Source organism: Somniosus microcephalus, chromosome 2, assembly GCF_052327205.1.
Source record: "Somniosus microcephalus isolate GS21.2 chromosome 2, FLI_Smic_1.0, whole genome shotgun sequence".
NCBI classification, from domain to species: Eukaryota; Metazoa; Chordata; class Chondrichthyes; order Squaliformes; family Somniosidae; genus Somniosus; species Somniosus microcephalus.
The window spans coordinates 73254496-73276034 of NC_140988.1; positions in this window are offsets into that span (position 1 = coordinate 73254496).

Genomic DNA, 21539 nt, shown 5'->3' on the forward strand with positions numbered 1-21539 from the left:
TTGTAGGCCCAACAGTACCAATCGCTCTCTTGGCTCTCTTGCTCTGCCCTCTCAACTCTGACCTCTCAGGCTGCTGCCGCCCGCACTCGTGCCCTGGCCTCGTGGCGGGTTCTCTTCTCGCTCTCCACTTTGTTTAATAACCAAGGACATCCATACCAAGCGCGGAGAGGGGAACGAGACCCGAGTCCAAAGTCACCCAGGACACACGGGCCACGAAAGAGGGCAGACAAAATGAGGTGAAACGAAACGAGACGAAGAACAAGGTAGAGACCCGACAAGAGCAGAGAAGGGCAGCAAAAGACGCATTGATAAAAGCCAAACGCCTAGTTATAAGCTGGAGTTTGGGGAAGAATTTAGATGAATAATACCGGCGTTCCAAGAATGGGTAGAAAAATCTAAGCAGTGAAGACTGCCAACCGTCCCACAAACGCAACGTCACCGCCGACGACCGCACGAGGGAGAAGAAAGAGAGAACCAATCGCGACGAGGCGACGATGGTAGCTGAGGAGAGGAAAGGTGTGCGGAAGCAACAGCTCCAGCACCGCGCCCTGAGACCACGTGGCGAACGAGTACCCCAAAGGACAGGAGACTAAACCTCAAAACTCGCAACTGTTAAAGCAATAGGCCTTGGATTGGTGAGCATGAATTCCTGGCCCCTCATAGCTTAATCTAGTTAGGTATAGGGGGTGGGATAAGGATAAGGGGATTGTTAATGTAGTTGTTTTTCCCTCGATGTGCCATGTGTTCCCCATTCCCTGTCTAAGTATAGTTATTTGTTTATGCCTGTAATTGTTTACCAGTAATTTCTCATAAGACTGTTTTTTTTAATTTTCTGTTTTAACAAAATCTTGGTTTTCATACACCAAACCACTTGTCTACTCGATTTTTCTGTATCGCCGCCTGCACCTAAGTCCAGTGTCTATAACCCAGGGGCGTGGGAGCGATTCGAACCACTCACAAGCAGTCAGGGGCATAACTGACTGGGCGCACACGCCACCCGCCACCCCCTACAGCATGGATTGAGAATTGGTTAACAGACAGAAAACAAAGAGTAGGGATAAACAGGTCTTTTTCAGGTTGGAAGGCTGTGACTAGTGGGGTACTGCAAGGATTGGTGCTTGGGCCCCAGCTATTCACAATCTATATCAATGATTTAGATGAGGGGACTAAATGTACATTTCCAAATTTGCTGATGATACAAAGCTAGGTGGCAGTGTCAGTTGTGAAGAGGATGTGAAGAGGCTTCAAGGGGATCAAGGGGATCTCAACAGACTCAGCGAGAACATGGCAGATGGAATATAATGTGGATAAATGTGAAGTTATCCACTTTGGTAGAAAAAACAGAAAGGCAGAGTATTTCCTAAATGGTGAAAGATTGGGGAATGCAGATGCTCAAAGGAGCCTGGGTGTCCTTGTACATGAGTCACTGAAAGTGAATGTGCAGGTGCAGCAAGCCAAATGGTATACTGGCCTTCATTACAAGAGGATTTGAGTACAGGAGTAAAGAAGTCTTACTCCAATGATATAGGGCCTTGGTGAGACCACACCTGGGGTACTGTGTACAATTTTGGTCTAAGGAAGGATATACTTGCCATAGAGGGAGTGCAACGAAGGTTCACAAGATTGATTCCCGGGATGGCGGGACTGTCATATGAGAAGAGATTGAGTAAACTAGGCCTGTATTCTCTTGAATTCAGAAGAATGAAAGGGGATCTCATTGAAGCATACAAAATGATTACAGGGCTTGATAGGATGGATGCTGGGAGAATGTTTCCCTTGGCTGGGGAGTCTAGAACCAGGGGCCACAGCCTCAAGATAAAGGGTAGGCCATTCAGGACTGTGATGAGAAGAAATTTCTTCACACAGAGGTTGGCGAATCTTTGGAATTCTCTACCCCAGAGGGCTGTGGAGGCTCAGTCATTGGGTATATTCAAAACAGAAGTCGATAGATTTCTGACTAGTAAGGGCATCAAGGGATATGGCGATAAGGCTGGTGAATGGAATTGAGGCAGAAGATCAGCCATGATCTCATTGAATGGCAGAGCAGGCTCGAAGGGCCAAATGGCCTACCCATGCTCCTACTTCTTATGTTCTTATATCCTCCAATGTAGTGGAAATCAGCTGCAAAGTAGTGAAAGCTCACTCTCCAGAAGCCTTCAAGAACATAAGAAATAGGAGCAGGAGTAAGCCATTTTCACCCTTGAGCCTGCTCTGCCATTCAATAAGACCATGGCTGATCTTCTACCTTAACTCCACTTTCCTGCACTATCCACATATCCCTTGATTCCCTGAATATCCAAAAATCTATCAATCTCTGTCTTGAATATACTCAGTGACTGAGCCTCCACAGCCCTCTGGGGTAGTGAATTTCAAAGATTCACCACCCTCTGAGTGAAGAAATTTCTCCTCATCTCAGTCCTAAATGGCTGACCCCTTACACTGAGACTGTGAACCCTGGTTCTCGACTCCCCAGCCAGGGGAAACATCCTCACTGCATCTACTCTGTCAAGCCCTATAAGAATTTTGTATGTTTCAATTAGATCATCTTTCATTTTTCTAAACTCTAGAGAATATAGGCAAAGTCTACTCAATCTCTCCTCAAAGGATAATTCCTCCATCCCAGGAATCAGTCTAGTGAGCCTTCGTTGCACTCCCTCTATGGCAAGTATACCCTTCCTTAGGTAAGGAGACCAAAACTGCGCACAATACTCCAGGTGTGGTCTCACTCGGGCCCTAATTAATTGCAGTAAGACGTCTTTACTCTTATATTCAAATCCGTTTGTAATAAAGGCCAACATACCATTTGCTTTCCTAATTGCTTGCTGTACCTGCATGTTAACTTTCAGTGATTCATGTTCAAGGACACCCAGGTCCCTCTGAACACCAACATTTCCCAATCTCTCACCATTTAAAAAATACTCTGCTTTTCTATTTTTCCTACCAAAGTGGATAACTTCACATTTCTCCACATTATATTCCATTTGCCATGTTCTTACCCACTCAGTTAGCCTGTCTACATCCCCTTGAAGTCTCTTTGCATCTTCCTCACAATTTACATTCCCACCCAGCTTTGTATCATCTGCAAACTTGGATATATTATATTTGGTCCCCTCATCCAAATCATTGATGTAGATTGTGAATAGCTGAGGCCCAAGCACTGATCCTTGCAGCAACTCACTAGTTACAGCCTGCCAACCCAAAAATTACCCGTTTATTCCTACTCTCTGTTTTCTGTCCGTTAACCAATCCTCAATCCATGCAAGTATAATACCCCCAATCCCATGAGCCCTAATTTTGTTTAATAACCTGGATCTGGTGGTTGAAGGTCAATCATCACAGCCCCAGGACATCACTGCAGGAGTTCCTCAGGGCAGTGTCCTTGGCACAACCATCTTCAGCTGCTTCATCAATGACCTTCCCTCCAATATAAGATCAGACATGGGGATGTTCGCTGATGACTGCACAGTGTTCAGCGCCATTCACAACTACTCAGATAATGAAGCAGTCCATGCCCGCATGCAACAAGACACAGACAACTTTCAGGCTTGGGTTGATAAGTGGCAGGTAACATTCGCGCCACAGAAGTGCCAGGAAATGGCTATCTACAATAAGCGAGAGTCTAGCCACCACCCCTTGACATTCAACGGCATTACAATTGCATAATCTCCCACCATCCACATCCTGGGGTTACCATTGACCAGAAACTTAACTGGACCAGCTACATAAATACTGTGGCAACAAGAGCAGGTCAGAGGCTAGGTGTTCTGCAGCGATTGTCTCACCTCCTGACTCCCCAAAGCCTTTCCACCATCTACAAGGCACAAGTAAGGAGTGTGATGGAATACTCTCCACTTGCTTGGATGAGTGCAGCCCCAACAACACTCAAGAAGCTCAACACCATCTAGGACAATGCAGCCCGCTTGATTGGCACCACATCCACCACCTTAAACATTCACTCCCTCCACCACCGGCGTACCGTGGCTGCAGTGTGTACCATCTACAAGATGCACTGCAACAACTCGCCAAGGCTTCTTCGGCAGCACCTCCCAAACCCGCGACCTCTCCCATCTAGAAGGACAAGGCAGCAGGTGCATAGGAACACAACAAGCTCCAAGTTCCCCTCCAAGTCACACACCATCCTGACTTGGAAATATATCGCCAATTCTTCATCGTCACTGGTTCAAAATCCTCGAACTCCCTACCTAGCAGCACTGTGGGAGTACCTTCACCAAACAGACTGTAACGGTTCAAGGGCAATTAGAGATGGGCAATAAATGCTGGCCTTGGCAGCGACGCCCTCATCCCATAAACGAATAAAAAAAATACTCTTGTGTGGCACCTTATCGAATGCCTTATGAAAATCCGAATACACCACATCCACTGGTTCCCCCTTATCTATTCTGCTAGTTAAAACGTCAAAAAACTCTAACAGATTTGTCAAACATGATTTCCCTTTCATAAATCCATGTTGACTCTGCCCAATCCTATTACATAGAAACATAGAAGATAGGAGCAGGAGTAGGCCATTCGGCCCCTTGCGCCTGCTCCGCCATTAAATGAGATCATGGCTGATCATCCAAATTCAGTACCCTGTCCCTGCTTTCTCCCCATATCCCTTTAGCCTTAAGAAATATATCTAACTCCTTCTTGAATATATTTAATGAATTGGCCTCTGCTGCCTTCTGTGGTAGAGAATTCCACAGGTTCACTACTCTCTGGGTGAAGAAATTCCTCCTCATCTCTGTCCTAAATGGCTTACCCCTTATCCTTAGACTGTGACCCCTGGTTCTGGACTCCCCAGCCATCGGAAACATCCTTCCTGCATCTATCTGTCTAGTCCTGTTAGAATTTTATAAGTTTCAATGAGATCCCCTCTCATTCTTCTAAACTCCAGCGAGTATAAGCCCAATCGACCCAATCTCTCCTCATATGTCATTCCTGCCATCCCAGGTGGATGGGATGGTGAATCTTCGCTGCACTCCCTCCATGGCAAGAACATCCTTCCTCAGATAAGGATTATTATTTTCTAAGTGCCCTGTTACCATGTCCTTAATAATATTCTAACAATTTCTCTACTAGTGATGTCAGGTTAACTGGTCTGTAGTTCCCTATTTTTTCTCTCCCTCCTTTCTTAAATAGTGGGGTTACTTTTGCTACCTTCCAATTTGCAGGAACCGTTCTAGAATCTATGGAATTTTGGAAAATGACAACCACTTTCGCTTAGGCAAGGAAGCAGGTTTGCGGTCTGAGTACTTATAGGATTGTTCCCCTGTCTTATGGTCAGCCCCATCATTTCGCGCTGTCATCGCGCCTTGCCTTTACTGGCAAGTTGCAAGAAGCTCGTAAAACGTGTGCAATCAGAGTTAAAGCTTAAATCTGCAGTTAAAACAGCTCCTAACTGCCTCTTAATATCTTACAATTGCCAACCCGCCTCTCCCATGGGGGTTTCTCACACGCAGCCGAAAGCGCTGCAGTTAAAAGCGGTGTTGCTGGGTTCGAGCTGGCTCCTCAACTCGCTGTCAGTTTTATCCCTTTTAACCACCCTCCCACTCCCAAACATTCTCACTTTTTTAGGTAAAAATTCCCCCCTTTATTTCTCTTTCTGTACCTGATTTGACTCTAATTCACTCCATTTCCATCTCTGTTGTCCCTCTGTTTCTTTTTCAATACTTAAATCTCATTAGTTAAGGAGATAGACTGTTGGTCCCGTTGTTCACGAAGGTACTATAATGCCCCGTTGCTTGTTATCCACTCGCACTTTCAGCGCAAAGAATTTTTGAGCTGAAGGCTGAGGGAAAAAGTCTAATTACTGGGGCATGCCGCGAGGTGCCCTATTCCAGCAAATTCTTGTCTTTGCTTCCACTCACACTAGATGGGAAAGGATATGGGTAAGATACAAAGCAGAGTTCCTCACCCTTGACATGGATTAATGATTAGGACTTGGGCATACAGAGCACAATTTTGAAATTTTCAGATGACACAAAACTTGGAAGCGCAGTAAACAGTGAGGAAGATAGTAATAGACTTCGAGAGGACATAGACAGGCTGGTGGAATGGGTGGATACATGGCAGATGAAATTTAACGCAGAAAAATGTGTGGTGATACATTTGGTAGGAAGAATGAGGAGAGACAATACATACTGAATGGTTCAATTTTAAAGAGGATGCAAGAACAGAGAGACCTGGGGGTGTTTGTGCACAAATCTTTGAAGGTGGCAGGACAGGATAACAAAGCAGTTAATAAAGCATATGGGATCCTGGGCTTTATTAATAGGGGCATAGAGTACAAAAGCCAGGAAGGTATACTAAACCTATAAAACACTAGTTCGGCCTCAGCTGGAGTATTGTGTTCAATTCTGGGCACCATATTTTAGGAAGGACATGAAGACTTTGGAGAGGGTGCAGAAGAGATTTACTAGAATGGTTCCAGGGATGCGGGGTTACAGTTACGTGGATAGACTAGAGAAACTGGGGTTGTTCTCCTTAGAGCAGAGAAGGCTAAGAGGAGATTTGATAAAGGTGATTAAAATCATGAATGGTTTAGATAGAGTAAATAAAGAGAGACTGTTTCCAATGGCTGAAGGGTTGACAACCAGAGGGCACAGATTTAAGGTGATTGGTAAAAGAACCAGAGGCGACATGAGGAAAAACTTTTTACGCAGCGATTATTTAGGATTTGGAATGCGCTGCCTGATAGGGTGGTGGATATAGATTCAATAGTAGCCTTCAAAAGAGAATTGGATAAATAATTGAAAGAGAAAAAGTTGCAGTGATGTGGAGAAAGAGTGGGGAATGGGACTAACTGGATAGCTCTTCGAAAGAGCTGGCACAGACTCGATGGGATGAATGGCCTTTGTCTGTGCTGTACTATTCTATGATTCTGTGATTCTATGTAGTTATCATATGTAGATATTATTCTTCTTCTTGCTAATAGTTATCTACATTATTTAGTTATGCACGTTTTAAAAAGTTTGATTAATGCAAGCTATTGTGTGTAAAGAAATGTTAATAGCCCGTAATTTCCAATAGGAGGCTTCCTGCGTGCAGATGCCTCCTATTGGAAAAAAATCCATGAACTTACCTGAGCGCTCCCGAGATGCGTACACTTCCGCTCCTGGGTCTCTCCAAACTCGAAATGCGCAGGGCCTACCTGGGATCACGTGGGCCAGGCTAGCCAATAGCAGAAGGGAATCTCCCTTCATACTTTTGACAGATAGACCTGTCAAATATATGAATGGAGATCCTCCCAAAAACACTGTAAAACATTAAATACATTTTTGAAAAACCATCACGTTTTCAAAGTGAATTAAAATTACATTGAATTAAATATTTTAAACAAAAATTTAATTTTTTGAAAAAATAATTCAAGTTTTTTATGGGGCTAAAAATAAACTTACCTTTCTTAAAAGTATTTTAAAATTATAAATGAATGAAAAATAAAATTTTAAATTTTTTTTTCAATTCTTATGCTGGTAAAAGCAGGCCTTATGCCTGCGTTTACCTGCCGTAAGATTTCTAAGGGTTTTCTGTGGGTGGAGGTTCTCCAGAAAGCGGAATTATCCACCCACAGAGGCCCTTCTACATAGAAACATAGAAGATAGGAGCAGGATTAGGCCATTCGGCCCCTCAAGCCTTTTCTGTCATTTAATGAGATCATGGCTGATCATCCAAATTCAGTACCCTGTCCCTGCTTTCTCCCCATATCCCTTGATCCCTTTAGTCTTAAGAAATATATCTAACTCCTTCTTGAATATATTTAATAAGTTGGCCTCAACTGCCTTCTGTGGTAGAGAATTCCACAGGTTCACCACTCTCTGGGTGAAGAAATTCCTCCTCATCTCAGTCATAAATGGCTTACCTTTTATCCTGAGACTGTGACCCCTGGTTCTGGACTCCCCCGCCATCGGGATCATCCTTCCTGCATCTAGTCTGTCTAGTCCTGTTAGAAGTTTAGAAGTTTCAATGAGATCCCCTCTCATTCTTCTGAACTCCAGCGAATATAAACCTAAATGACCCAATCTCTCCTCGTTCGTCATTCCTGCCATCCCAGGTATCAGTCTGGTGAATCATTGCTGCACTCCCTCCATGGCAAGAACATCCTTCCTCAGATAAGGTGAGCATAACTGCACACAATACTCAAGGTGTGGTCTCACCAAGGCCCTGTACAACTGCAGCAAGACATCTTTGCTCCTGTACTCGAATCCTCTCGCTACGGAGGCCAACATACCATTTGCCTTCTTAACTGCCTGCTGCACCTGCATGCTTACCTTCAGCGACTGGTGCACAAGGACACCCAGGTCTCGTTGCACTTCCCCTTTTCCCAATCTATTGCCGTTCAGATAATAATCTGTCTTCCTGTTTTTGCCACCGAAGTGGATAACCTCACATTTATCCATGTTATACCGCATCTGCCATGCATCTGCCCAATCACCCAACCTGTCCAAATTGATATGCCTCAATAAATCCGAGACTCGATGTTAGCGAAACAAAACAAGGCTTTTATTGACTTAGAAGGTAACACACAGAGGAGAATGTATCTTCCATCCAGAGGTCAGCCGTACTGGATGTGCTGCAGGCTGGGCCAGCTTACATAGGAGCCAGGTATGGGCGGAGCCCGACACACAGTACAATACAATGGAAATGAAACTGGTATGTTGCCTCCCTGGTGCAAGGGCCAAGGATGTCTCGGAGCGGGTGCAGAGCATTCTGAAGGGGGAGGGGGATCAGCCAGTTGTCGTGGTACATGTAGGTACCAACGATGTAGGTAAAAAGAGGGAGGAGGTCCTACAAGCTGAATTTAGGGAGTTAGGAGCTAAATTGAAAAGTAGGACCTCAAAGGTAGTAATCTCTGGATTGCTACCAGTGCCACGAGCTAATAAGTTTAGAGAGAGTAAGATAGATAAGCTAAATACGTGGCTTGAGCAGTGGTGCAAGGGAGAGGGATTTAAATTCTTGAGGAATTGGAACCAGTTCTTGGGGAGGAGTGACCTGTACCAAGGGGACGGTCTACACCTGAACTGTGAGGGAGCCGATGTCCTCGGGGTAATATTTTCTAGGGCGGTTCGGGAGGATTTAAACTAATTTGGCAGGGGGATGGGAACCTAGGTAGTGGAAAAGAGGGAAGTCATATGAAGTCAGAAATAGATGGTAGAAAGGTGAGAAGCAATAAGCAAAGGAGAGAAACACAAAGGGCCAAACTAATTCATAATGAGAGTGTGAAAAAAGCAAGCCTGAAGGCTTTGTATCTTAATGCTAGAAGCATTAGGAACAAGGTGGATGAATTAGTTGTGGAAATAGAGGTAAACAAGTATGATTTGATTGGGATTACAGAAACGTGGCTGCAGGGTGGGCAAGGCTGGGAACTTAACATCCAGGGATATACAATATTTAGGAAGGATCGGCAAAAAGGTAGGGGAGGTGGGGTAGCATTGCTGGTAAAGGAGGGGATTAATGCAATGGAAAGGAAGGATATTAACTCGGATGAAACGGAATCTGTATGGGTAGAAATGAGAAATAGCAAGGGGAGGAAAACGTTAGTGGGTGTGATATATAGGCCTCCAAATAGTAATATGGAGGTGAGGGAAGGCATAAAAAGGGAAATTAGAGAAGCGTGCGATAAGAGCACAGCTGTCATCATGGGTGACTTTAATTTACATATTGATTGGACTACCCAAACTAGTAAAAATTCTGAGGAGGAGGAATTCCTGGAATGTTTTCGGGACGGTTATCTGGACCAATATGTCGAGGAGCCGACTCGAGATCAGGCCATTTTAGACTGGGTATTGTGCAATGAGAAGGGACTTATCAGCAATCTTCTTGTACGAGGCCCCTTGGGTCAGAGCGATCATAATATGATCGAGCTCTCAGTCGAGATGGAGAGTGAGGAAATTGAATCAGAGACTAAGGTCCAGAACTTAAATAAAGGGAATTACGAGGGTATGAGACGGGAATTGGGTAAGATTGATTGGGTGGTGTTTCTGGGGGGATTGACAGTGGATAGACAATGGCAAGCATTCAAAGATAGAATGGAAGAATTCCAGAACATGTTTATACCGGTTTGGCACAAAAATAAACCTAAAAAGGTGACTCAACCGTGGATAACGAGGGAAATTAGGGACAGCATAAAATCAAAAAAAGGGCATATCAACTGGCAAAAAAAAGCACCAGACCGGAAGATTGGGGGCAGTACAAGATACAGCAAAAGAGGACAAAGGGATTAATCAGGAAGGGGAAAATAGAATACGAAAGTAAACTTGCAGCGAACATAAAGACAGACTGCAAAAGCTTTTATCGGTATATCAGGAGGAAAAGACTGGTAAAATCCCAAGTCGGTCCCTTGCAGTCCGATTCGGGAGAATATATAATGGAGAATAAGGAAATGGCAGACCAATTAAACTCATACTTTGGTTCTGTATTCACAAAGGAGGACACCAGAAAGCCTTCGATAAGGTTCCACACAAAAGATTATCATGCAAAATTAAGGCTCATGGGATTGGGGGCAAAGTATTAACGTGGATAGAGAACTGGCTGGCGGATAGAAAACAGAGAGTTGGAATAAACGGCTCGTTTTCGGAGTGGCAGGCAGTGACCAGCGGGGTGCCGCAAGGATCTGTCCTGGGACCCCAGCTGTTCACAATATATATAAATGATCTGGATCAGGGAATTGGATGCAATATTTCCAAATTCGCTGACGACACTAAACTAGGAGGAGGGGTGGGCTCTGATGAGGATGTCAGGAGGCTACAGTGCGATTTGGACAGGTTGGGGGAATGGGCGGATACGTGGCAGATGCAGTATAATGTGGATAAATGCGAGGTTATCCACTTTGGGGGTAAAAACAGGAGGGTAGATTATTATCTAAACGGCAATAGATTGGGAGATGGGGAAGTGCAGAGGGACCTGGGTGTTCTTGTGCACCAGTCACTGAAGGAGAGCATGCAGGTGCAACAGGCGATTAAGAAGGCAAATGGTATGTTGGCCTTCATATCAAGGGGGTTCGTGTATAGGAATAGGGATACCTTACTACAGCTGTACAAGGTGCTGGTGAGACCGCATCTGGAGTATTGTGTACAGTTTTGGTCGCCCCATCTGTGGAAGGATGTTCTTGCCATGGAAAGAGTGCAACGGCGATTCACCAGGCTGATACCTGGAATGGCGGGAATGACCTACGAAGAGAGATTAAATAGTTTGGGCTTGTACTCACTGGAGTTTAGAAGATTGAGAGGGGATCTCATCGAAACATATAAAATTATGGCAGGCCTGGACAGGCTGAATTCAGAGAGAATGTTTCCAATGGCCGGGGAGCACAGAACCAGGGGCCACAGTCTAAAAATAGCGGGCAAATCATTTAAAACAGAGATGAGGAAGAATTTCTTCACTCAAAGAGTGGTGAGCCTGTGGAATTCCCTGCCACAGAGGGCTGCGAAGGCTAATTCAATAAATATTTTCAAGAGAGAATTGGATATATTTCTGAAGGCTAAGGGGATTAAGGGTTACGGAGAAAAGGCGGGGACGGGGTACTGAACTGGTAAGATCAGCTATGATCTCAGACGAAGATCAGCCATGATCTCATTGAATGGCGGAGCAGGCTCGAAGGGCCGAATGGCCTACTCCTGTTCCTATCTCTATGTTTCTATGTTTCTATGAAACCAACCACAGTCACAGGCAGAGAAATACTGATGAGTGATGAATGGAATATTTCATCACATTCACCCCTTCTATAGATTTAGTCTGTTCGGGGGTTTGATAGTCCTCTGCGACCGATGTGGCTGTTGTGGTGCCGCGGGTGTCGGCTGGGTGTCCCCGGTGGCCTCCTGGGTCTCTGCCGGGGGTGCCGCCAGGGTTGTTGAAGGGGTAGTTGGTGGGGGTACCATTGGTCGATGTTCTTCCGGGGGTGATGAAAGAGTAGTGGGTGGGTAAGAGTTGCTGTGGTCGTTGTTGCTGCTGTTGTCGTGGTTGTTGTCGTTACCGGCTGGGGCGACGTCTTTTATGGACACGGTGTCCTCCCTTCCGTCGGCGTGCCGGACATACGCGTATTGGGGGTTGGCGTGGAGTAGGTGCACTGACTCCACGAGAGGGTCCGTCTTGTGGCCCCTCACATGCCTTCGCACGAATACCGGACCTGGGGTGGAGAGCCATGACGGCATGGATACGCCTGAGGTGGAATTCCGGGGAAAGACAAACACTCGCTCGTGAGGCGTGGCATTAGTGGCAGTACACAATAGCAACCGTATCGAATGGAGCACATCTGGGAGGACTTCCTGCCAGCGGGAGATAGGGAGGCCTTTGGTCCTTAGAGCTAGAGTGACTGCTTTCCATACTGTCCCGTTCTCTCGCTCCACTTGACCGTTACCCCGGGGGTTGTAGCTGGTGGTACGGCTCGTGGCGATCCCCCTGGACAGCATGTACTGGCGTAGCTCTTCACTCATGAAGGACGCCCCCCTATCCGTATGGATGTAGCTCGGCATACCGAACAGGCAGAACAGGCTGTTGAGGCATTTAATGACCGTGGCGCTGGTCATGTCTGGGCAGGGGAAGGCGAATGGGAAACGAGAGTATTCGTCCACAATGTTCAGGAAGTAAACATTGCGGTCGACGGACGGGAGGGGGCCCTTGAAATCTAAGCTGAGCCGCTCAAAGGGCCGTGTAGCTTTGATTAAGTGGGCTCTATCTGGGCGGTAGAACCGAGGCTTGCACTCAGCGCAAGTGCGACAGTTCCTGGTCAGGGACCGAACTTCCTCAATCGAGTAGGGTAAGTTGCGGGACTTTATGAAGTGGAACAGCCGCGTGACCCCTGGGTGGCAGAGGTCATTGTGGAGGGTCTGTAGCCGATCCCCGGTGGCGCTGGCACACATCCCTCGTGAGAGGGCGTCGGGGGATTCGTTAAGGGCCCCTGGCCGGTAAATGATGTCATAATCGAAGGTGGAGAGCTCGATCCGCCACCTAAGAATCTTATCATTTTTAATCTTCCCCCTCTGTTTATTATTGAACATAAACGCTACCGACGGCTGGTCGGTAAGTAGGGTGAAGCGTTTGCCGGCTAGGTAGTGGCGCCAGTGGCGCACTGCCTCCAAGATGGCTTGGGCCTCCTTTTCTACGGAGGAGTGTCTGATCTCGGGCCCTTGGAGGGTCCTCGAGAAGAAAGCTACGGGCCGCCCCGCCTGGTTGAGGGTGGCCGCCAAGGCAAAGTCAGACGCATCACTTTCCACTTGAAAGGGAGTGTTCTCGTCCACTGCCTGTAGCGTGGCCCGCTCAATATCCTGCTTAATGCTTTTGAAGGCGGCATGGGCCTCCGCAGAGAGCGGAAAAGAGGATGCTTTCAAGAGGGGGCGGGCTTTGTCGGAGTAGTTGGGGACCCATTGGGAATAATAAGAAAATAACCCCAGGCACCTTTTCAGGGCTTTGGGAGTGTTGGGCAGGGGCAGCTCCCGTAGGGGGCGCAATCGGTCGGGGTCTGGTCCGATTTCCCCATTCTCCACCACGCTGTCTAGTATGCAGAGGCGCGTGGTGTTGTAAATGCACTTGTCCTCGTTGTAGGTGAGGTTGAGTTTTTGTGCGGTTTTCAGGAACCTCTCGAGGTTCGAGTCGTGATCCTGCTGGTTGTGACCGCAGACGGTGACGTTGTCGAGGTAGGGGAAGGTTGCCTGCAAGTGGTGGTCGTCGACCATGTGGTCCATCTCCCTCTGGAAGACCGAGACCCCATTCGTCACCCCATAGGGGACTCTGAGGAATTGGTAGAGGCGTCCGTTCACCTCGAAGGCGATGTACGGCCGGTCCTCTGGTCTGATAGGGAACTGGTGGTACGCTGACTTGAGGTCGATGGTGGAGAACACCCGGTATTGGGCGATTTGGTTCACCATTTCTGATATGCGGGGTAGCGGGTAGGCGTCTAGTTGGGTGTACCTGTTGATCGTTTGGCTATAGCCGATCACCATCCGTTTCTTCTCGCTACCCCTTACCACCACCACTTGGGCGCGCCACGGGCTATTGTTGCGTTCAATAATGCGCTCTTTCAGGCGCCTGTCTACCTCGGTCGCGATAAACCGCCTGTCCTCCCAGCTGTACCTCCTGCTTTTGGTCGCTATTGGCCGGCAGTTAGGGATAAGGTTCACGAATAGCGAAGGAGGCTTTACCTTCAGGGTAGCCAGACCGCACACTGTGAGGGGCGGCTGGGACCCACCGTAATTGAGCGTGATGCTTTGGTGGTTGCACTGGAAATCCAGGCCCAAGATCACGCTCGCACATAGATTCTTCATGATTAATACTTTAAAATTATCGTATACAGTTCCGTTAACGGACAATTGTACCGTGCAGTAACCCATAATGGTCAATGTCTGGGTTTTATCAGCCATAGAGATGGTACCCCGAGTAGGGACCACCTTTAGGGAGAGTTGTTGTACCAGTTCAGGGTGGATAAAACTCTCCGTGCTTCCACTGTCAATTAAACATTTAACCCTGCACCCGTTTACCTCGATGTCCACCATTGATTTGGATAGCGGGTGCGGCCTGGTCTGGTCTACTGTGACCGATGCCACTGTAGGGCCCTGATCGAGACAAGATGGCGTCCACGCTGTCTGCTCACAAGATGGCGGACCCCACGAGGTCGGGCAAGATGGCGTCCAAGATGGCCGCTCCCACGGCACACACGCGGCGGTGGCGGGTTTTCCAGCGGGTTTCCCTCTGCACACCTTCCCGAAGTGCCCCTTCTTACCGCACTTAAAGCAGGTGGTGCCTTTCGCCGGGCACAGGTTTCTGGTGTGCTTCGGCTGCCCGCAGAAGTAGCAGTTGGGTCCCCGATGCGTCGCGGCTGTCGTAGGCTTCTGGGGGGAGAGCGGGGCCCCGACGGTGTCGGGCTGCTGGGCGGGGAAGATGCCTTCCAAGTTGGCGGCGCCCTTGGTGCACACGTGGCGGCGTGGACGGCGGGGGCTGAAGAGTAGGCGTCCAAGTTTCTCTGGGCCACATCCAGGGATCGTGCTGTGTCTGCAGCCTGTTTCAGGTCCAATCCCGTTTTTTCCAGCAGTCTCTGCCGGATGTAAGTGGAGCTGAGGCCTGTGATAAAGGCATCGCGAACAAGCTCGTCAGTGTACACTGCGGCTTTTACATCTTGGCACTTGCAGTCTTTGCCAAGCGTTTTCAGGGTGCCTAGGAACTCCTCCACCGATTCCCCAGGTCGCTGTGCGCGAGTAGCGAGCAGATGCCTAGCATACACCTCATTCGTAGGCTGCTGGTAATGCGCCTTTAAGATGTCGCAGGCGGCCGGGTACGTGTCGGCGTCTTGGATGAGGGGGTAAACCCAGTGGCTTACCCAATTCCGCAGAATTCCGAGTTTCATACTCGCAGCGTCCGTAGCGTCTTTGACGGCTGCGGCATTGTCCAGGAAGAATTCCATACACATAAACCAGTGTCCGAAGCGTGCCGATGCGTCCGAAGCATGCTGGTCCAAATCCAAATGTTCGGGTTTCAAGAGTTGATCCATTGTGTTGAAAATTAAGTCAATAAAATTGATGTGCCTCAATAAATCCGAGACTCGATGTTAGCGAAATAAAACAAGGCTTTTATTGACTTAGAAGGTAACACACAGAGGAGAATGTATCTTCCATCCAGAGGTCTGCCGTACTGGATGTGCTGCAGGCTGGGCCAGCTTACATAGGAGCCAGGTATGGGCGGAGCCCTACACACAGTACAATACAATGGAAATGAAACTGAAACCAACCACAGTCACAGGCAGAGAAATACTGATGAGTGATGAATGGAATATTTCATCACACAAATCATACTGGAGTTTCTCTGCATCCTCCTCACAGCACACACGCCCACCCAGCTTTGTGTTGTCTACAAACTTGGAAACCAGGGCAGGCGTCCGATCTGTCAAGACAATTCTTGACAGATCGGAAATGCCGGTTTTCAGTGCATGCGCTTTGCATGCCTGAAACTGGCATTTCCGATGTCCCTATGGGTGTGTACACAATGCGTACACACCTGTAGGCATCGGAATATACGGACCAATGTTTTCTTCAGTCTTCCTTGAACTTTTGTAAAAGAATATGTTAATTATTTTCATTAATTTATAGCTACAATCCCTGACAAAAATCAAACATATTTTCGACAAAGCCCATGGAATTGGGGGGAAAGTGGGAGTATGGATACAGAATTGCCTCAGTGACAGGAAGCAGAGGGTGGTGGTGGATGGATGTTTTTCAGACTGGGAGGTGGTTTACTAGAGTGTTCCCCAAGGTTCAGTTTTGGGTCCATTATTCATTTCAATTTTTATAAACGACCTGGACTCAGGTGTAGGGAGCAGCATTTTAAAGTTTGCAGAAACTCAAAACTTGGCAAAGTAGTAGATAGTGATGAGGATAGTTACAGGCCTCAGGATGACATAGACAGAATGGTGAAATGGGTAGAAGCATGGCAGATAGAGTTCAATGTGGAAAAGTGTGAAGTGTTGCACTTTGGCAGGACTGATATAGAAAGAGAGTATACTATAAATGGCTGGATTTTGAAGAGTGTAGATGAGCAGAGAGACCTTGGTGTCCATATGCACAAATCCTAAAAGATGGCACGGCAAGTTGATAAGGTGGTTAACAAATGTATATGGGTTACTTGGATTTATAAATAGAGGAAAAGAATATAAAAGCAAAGAGATCATGCTAGAACTTTATAAATCACTGAGCTGGAGTATTGTGGACAATTCTGGGCACCATGCTTCAGGAAAGATGTAAAGGCCATAGAAAGGGTACAGAGGAGGTTTACCAGGGTGTTAACAGGGATGAGGGACTTCAGTTATGAGGAAAGGTTGGAAAAGTTAGGACTGTTCTCCTTGGAACAGGTGACCTAATAGAGGTTTCATGATGATGAGAGGTTTTGATAGAGTGGTTAGAGAAAAACTATTCCCTCTGGTGAGTGGGTTAATAACTAAGGGGGGGAAATTCAGTATTGCACCATTTGGGGTGCAATTATTGGCTGGGGGCAAAGTTTAGCGCCTGGCGCTAATTATCGCCTCAGACTGCAAACTCAGCTTCTATCGCCCCTGGAGGTGATTGGAGCGCTAAATCAGGCACTACACACCTCTCTTAAGGTGCTCACGCCGAGGAGCGAGGCATTACCTCAGAACGCGGGCAAAGCTCAGGTGATGTCAGTTAGCAATGGAACACAGATACACTAGCGCTGGCCATTCTTAAAGGGGAGGGTCGATCTTGCTCTCCAGCCACACCCTGCTCATTGAAGCCTTGAATCTCAGCCTGGACAAATCTGAACTTGAAATCTGCTGGAAAGAAGAATGGAGAGACCCAGGGAACAAGCTCAGCGCTTCAGCGACCGGGCCTTGGTGGCTCTGGTTGGGGCAGTGGACCGCCGAAGGTCAGTACTCTACCCAGAGAGTGGCAGGAGGCCATTGATGGACAGCCCTTGCACTGGCAACATTGTGGGCTTCCCTCCCATCTTAGTGCTGCTGCTGATTATCCTCCTCATCCTCTTCCTCCTCCTCCTCCGGTGGTGTACCAATCCCTGGTGGCATTGGCTGGGTCCTCAGGATTGCCAGGCTGTGAAGCATGCAGCATACGACTATGAAGAGGGAGACTCATTCAGGAGAGTACCGCAGGGCTCCTCCTGAGTGGTCCAGACAGCGGAACCGTTGCTTGAGCATGCCAATCGTCTGCTCAATTATGTTCCTGGTGGCGATACGGCTCTCATTATACTGCAGCTCGGTAGAGGTGTTGGGGTTACGGAGCGGTGTCATCAGCCAGGTGCAGAGTGGTTAACCCTTGTCCCCGAGGAGCCTACCACTTGGGTGATGCGGTGCCTGGAAAAAGGTCTGGCACAGCAGTCTGGTGCAGGATGAAAGCATCGTGACTGCTGCCAGGATAGCGGGCATTGATGGTGAGTATCAGATGTCTGTGGTCACAGACCAACTGCATATTTAAGGAGTGGTAGCCCTTGCGGTTTCGGAAAACCTCTGCATTTTCATACCGTGCCCGCAATGCTACATGCGTGCAGTCAATGGTGCCCTGCACCATGGGGAAGCCCGCTATCCTAGCAAAGCCACATGTGCGTTCATGCTGATTGGCCCGGGTCATGGGGAAATAGATGTACTGTCCCCTTTTAGAGCGCTAACAGGAGGTGCTAATCAACCGGATTTTTCCCCTCAAGGTCATAGATTTAAAATCATTGGCAAAAGATCTGGAGGGGAGATGAGGAAATATCATTTCACTCAGAGAGTTGTTGGGATCTGAAACGCTCTACCTGAAAAGGTGGTGGAAGCTGATTCCATAAATAAGTTAGAATCATAGAAGGTTACAGCATGGAAGGAGGCCATTTCGGCTCATCGTGTCCACGCCGGCCAACAAAGAGCTATCCAGCCTAACCCCACTTCCCAGCTCTTGGTCCGTAGCCCTGCAGGTTACAGCCTCCCACGTGAATATCCAAGTACTTTTTAAATGTGGTTAGGGTTCCTGCCTCTACAACCCTTTCAGGAAGTGAGTTCCAGACCCTCACAACCCTCTGGGTGAAGAAATTTCCCCTCAAATCCCCTCTAAACCTTCCACCAATTACTTTAAATCTGTGCCCCCTGGTTTTTGACCTCTCTGCTAGGGGAAATAGGTCCTTTCTATCCAATTTATCTAGGCCCCTCATAATTTTATACACCTCAATAAGGTCTCCCCTCAGCCTCCTCTGTTCCAAGGAAAACAAACCCAGCCTATCCAGTCTTTCCTCATAGCTAAGATTCTCCACTCCCGGCAAAATCCTTGTAAATCTCCTCTGTACCCTCTCTAGTGCAATTACATCTTTCCTGTAATGTGGTGACCAGAACTGCAGGCAGTACTCTAGCTGAGGCCTAACTAGTGGTTTATACAACTAAAGCATAATCCCCTGCTCTTGTATTCTATGCCACGACTAATAAAGTCAAGCATTCCGTATGCCTTCTTAGCCACCTTATCTACTTGGCCTGCTACCTTCAGGGATCTGTGGACATGCACTCCAAGGTCCCTTTCTTCCTCTACACTACTCAGTGTCCTACCATTTAATGGGTAATTCCCTTTCCTTGTTAGCCCTCCCCAAATGCATTACCTCACACTTCTCTGGATTGAATTCCATTTGCCACTGTTCTGCCCACCTGACCAATTTATTGATATCTTCCTGCAGTCTACAGCTTCCTTCTTCAGTATCAACCACACAGCCGATTTTAGTATCATCTGTAAACTTCTTAATCATACCCCCTATATTCAAGTCTAGATCAATGATATATACCACAAAAAGCAAGGGACTGAGTACTGAGCCCTGCGGAACCCCACTGGAAACAGCCTTTAAAAAGGAGTTGGACAGATACTTGAGGATGAGGAATTTAAAGGGTTATGGACAAAAGCAGGGTTGTAGGACTGAGGATGTCTGCTCTTTCAAAGCGCTAGCTCAGGCACGATGGTTGAATGGCCTCCTTCTGTGCTGTAAGTTTCTATCATTCTATATATGACCCTAACATTAATTAGTGCTCCAAATGAAGAATTAATCCTAGAAACCAGTCTTAGCTTATAAACATCAAATATCTATTAAATTCACTTGACATTGTTACCTCTAGACTTGACTATTCGAACACTCTCCTGGCTGGCCTCAGGTTTTCTACCCTTCATAAACTTGAGCTCATTCAAAACTTTGCTGCCCGTATCCTAACTCACACAAAGTCCCATTCACCCATCATCACTGTGCCCGCTCACCTACATTGGCTCCCGGTCCGCCAACACCTCAATTTTAAAATTCTCATCCTTGTTTTCAAATTCCTCCATGGCCTCGCCCTTCCCTACCTCTGTAACCTCCTCCAGCTCTACAATCTTCTGAGGTCTCTGCACTCCTTCAATTCTGTCCTCCTAGGTATCCCCGATTTTAATCGCTCCACCATTGGCGGCCATGCCTTCAGCTGCCTGGGCCCTAACCTCTGGAATTCCCTCCCTAAACCTCTCTACCTCTCTCACCTCCTTTAAGATGCGTGTTAAAAAATAGGGGCTAGATTTTCAGTTGCTTGCGCCAGCAGTTAGCGCCTTAAGAGAAGTGATTTCCGGGCACTATGCGTGTAGCGCCCGGGCGCAGCGCAGTTTGCGCCCCGCCCCAAATTAAGTTGCCCGTTAGCGCCGGCGCAAAGTTTAGCGCCCGCCCGGATGCGCGCGCAGAAAATGACGTCACATCCTCGTGCAACGCCCTTTGGCCGCCCCGATTGCAAACTTCAGTCGGACCGCCCCATTGTGCGGCGGGCGGCCGGAGCGTTTGGAAAAAGGAACGCAACACAACCAGCGCGGGCCCCGGGGGGCGCTAATTAAAGGGAACGTCCTCTCCAGTATAAAGGCCATCCTTTTTTCAGAAAACAGTCTTGTGCAACGCATTTCTGGAGACACAACAAGGAGGATAGCTAACTGGTTTCAAGCAGCAAGAGCCAGGTATTTTTGGACTCAGGCAACAGCGCTGCAAGTGGCCATTTGGAAATTAGAGTGTTTTCCAGGATTTGATGGGGGTTGCATGGGGTGCCAACGCGGAGCTGCAGCTCCATGTCCGTAGGGCTCGCAGACGCATTGTGAGAGGGGCAGCCCTGGCTAGAGGCAGAGGGGGCTACAGGCGTCGGCCACGTAGGCCTTACCCAGTCAGGCTATACCGCCAGCAGCGCTCCTACCTAAACATGAGTGCCGCGCGATGTGTTAAAAGGCTCCGATTCCGAAAGGGGGTGATTGCAGAGATCTGCCACCTGCTTCGCCGAGATCTGCGGCCAAAGCTCAGGTGCAGGACGTCTCTGTCGGTGGAAGTGAAGGTGACGGTGGCATTGAACTTCTATGCCACCGGCTCCTTCCAATACGCTGCTGGGGACATAGCAAACATCTCCCAGTACGGCGCGCATCGCTGCATCTGCCAGGTGACCGAAGCACTGTTCAGAAGGAGAAGCCAATTCATCTCCTTCCCCATGGCCCTGGAGAGCCAGCATCAGCGCGCATTGGGATTTTCCAGACTCGGGGAATTCCCCTTGGTGCAGGGCGCCATTGACTGTACGCATGTGGCTTTGCGGGCCCCTCTGGAGCATGGCGAGCAGTATCGCAACAGGAAGGGCTACCATTCTCTGAATGTGCAGCTGGTCTGTGACCACAAGCAGCGCATCATGGCAGTCAATGCCAGCTTCCCAGGCAGCAGCCACGATGCCTTTATCCTGCGGCAGAGTACTGTGCATGACATGTTCCAGGCACAGCCTCCCCCAAGAGGATGGCTACTCGGGGACAAAGGCTATCCTTTGTGCACCTGGCTCATGACCCCGCTCCGCGCGCCCAGGACCGCTGCTGAAGAGGCCTACAACGAGAGCCATCAAACCACCCGCAACATCATCGAGCTAACTATTGCGGTCCTCAAGCAGCGGTTCCGCTGCCTTGATCGCTCCGGAGGAGCTCTCCAGTATTCGCCGGACCGGGTCTCCCAATTTGTGGTGGTTTGCTGCATGCTACACAACCTGGCTATCCGCAGGACTCAGGCACTGCCACCTGACGTTGGACCAGCACCTCAGGAGGAGGAGCATGAGG